This window comes from Arachis ipaensis, chromosome B03 (genome assembly GCF_000816755.2).
Source record: "Arachis ipaensis cultivar K30076 chromosome B03, Araip1.1, whole genome shotgun sequence".
Classification (NCBI taxonomy): Eukaryota; Viridiplantae; Streptophyta; class Magnoliopsida; order Fabales; family Fabaceae; genus Arachis; species Arachis ipaensis.
The window spans coordinates 20,833,271-20,835,091 of NC_029787.2; the positions used below are offsets into that span (position 1 = coordinate 20,833,271).

General features: G+C 28.3%; 1 long non-coding RNA gene across 1 annotated transcript; it reads right to left on the minus strand.

Annotated features, from left to right (window-relative positions):
• Window positions 372-1,798, minus strand: LOC110269594. Its single transcript, XR_002358367.1, has 2 exons — window positions 1,598-1,798; window positions 372-660 (listed from the first exon to the last, which is right to left on the minus strand). It is a non-coding gene; the product is annotated as an uncharacterized LOC110269594 (long non-coding RNA).

Genomic DNA, 1,821 nt, shown 5'->3' on the forward strand with positions numbered 1-1,821 from the left:
AATACATATATTATTTATACATAAATACATAATAATTAATTTTAGTGTATAAATAGTATTTTTGTTTAGTATAATAATTGATTATATTATGATGCTATATATCGTGCACTACAAGAAAGTCGCTGGATATCGTCGGATTTACCGAAAAAATCTTTTGGTAACCTGATTCCCGTTAGATTTAGTGGCAGAATAAATCTGACGGTATAAATCTCGCTAATAACTGTTTACTTGTGGATATGCGGATTTAACCGACGATAAACTTAATTTTTTGTTAAAATACTAAACAATTAATTAATTTATCGTCCACAACATCAACCATATATTATCATAAATTAAGCCAATAGAATAACCAAATTAAATACCAATTCATATTCAATAAAAATTTCATTGTCAACAATCTCATAATCATTACAGCAACTTATGATGCGAGTGCATAACATTATTGTGAGCAAATAGAAATTATATATATATCCTATTGATTTACCTAAATCTTTAGTATTATGAGGAACTAGTACTAAAGTTATTGGGAGAAAGAGAATTTTTATATAGGAAATTCATCATTTCAATCATAACATGGACAAGGGAACAAAAGAGAACAATCTCTCAAGAATGAAACCTGACATTTGAAAGCATGTCATAAAAATCATTCATAGTTCGAACCTAAAGAAAAAGAGAAAGTAAATAGTTTAGTTCCAGTCTCAACAGATTATAAAATAAATAATATTTAAAAATTATTGAGCATGGCCAAATGAATAAGTGCATTATGTTCAATAATTTGATTGTCATGGCATCTCTTGTGCTGTCTTAGTATCTTTAATCATATTCATAACATTTGGGGCATCAAGAACCTCTTTTAAAGTATGCCTATAGATATCATGACAAAATATAACAAAATGGAGACAACAGAAAATCTTGCTCTTCCCTGCTCTGTTTGTACTTTCTTATAAAGATTAATTATTGTTTGCCTCAAATCATGTAATTGTTGTTTTTAATTACCTTCTATATTGTTTATCAATGCTTTTATTAATCATGCAGCTAACCAAGTCACCCAAAGTCTACAACTAAAAGATATTCTTTTCAAATTAAAAACTCTTAAATCTTTGTCAAAATTTTCAAAAAGTTTACACGGTCATTCCTTATTATAAGCACAAAAAATCCTATTGAATCTACTAATCAAGGCATTCAAACTTAAGCGAAAAAGCTGAACAAATGAACGGTTTCTTTTACTTCATGATATATGCACATAACTGACCACTTTAGTTCATTATAATAATTCAATATTTTCTTGTATAGTAGCTTCTTTACTTAGAAAACAATCTAACAAAAAAGAATGAAAATGGATTCTTTAAGCATGCAATTTCAGAATAGGATGCATATCTCAAGAGTATAGTTCAATATAATATTTCAGTCTTAAACCTTGAGTGTGATACAAGTGAGTGGTAAATTATGCAGGAACTCCAAAGTATAAAATTGAATACAAATAGCTCTGGTAACATTAAAATTGATCTACAGGATTTTGGAATTAGACAGGCAATGGCGAATTGATAGCTACAAGGGTGAACCAACATTACATATTTGCAATATCAGTAACACTTACCTGGGTATCATCGAACAAGAATACCATCAATTCTTCCTTTTTTTGAAAGAAAATAAACAAATGTCAGAGAGTAAGCGTTGTCTAATTAAACTTCATTTTCAAGTAGCTATTCTTTTAACAAAGTTAAATTCTCAACTTCAAATTTAAAACGCAAATACTGGAAAGTGAGCATTGCCAAATTAATTCAAAAAGGGATGCATAAAAAAGAAAACCATTCAACTTAA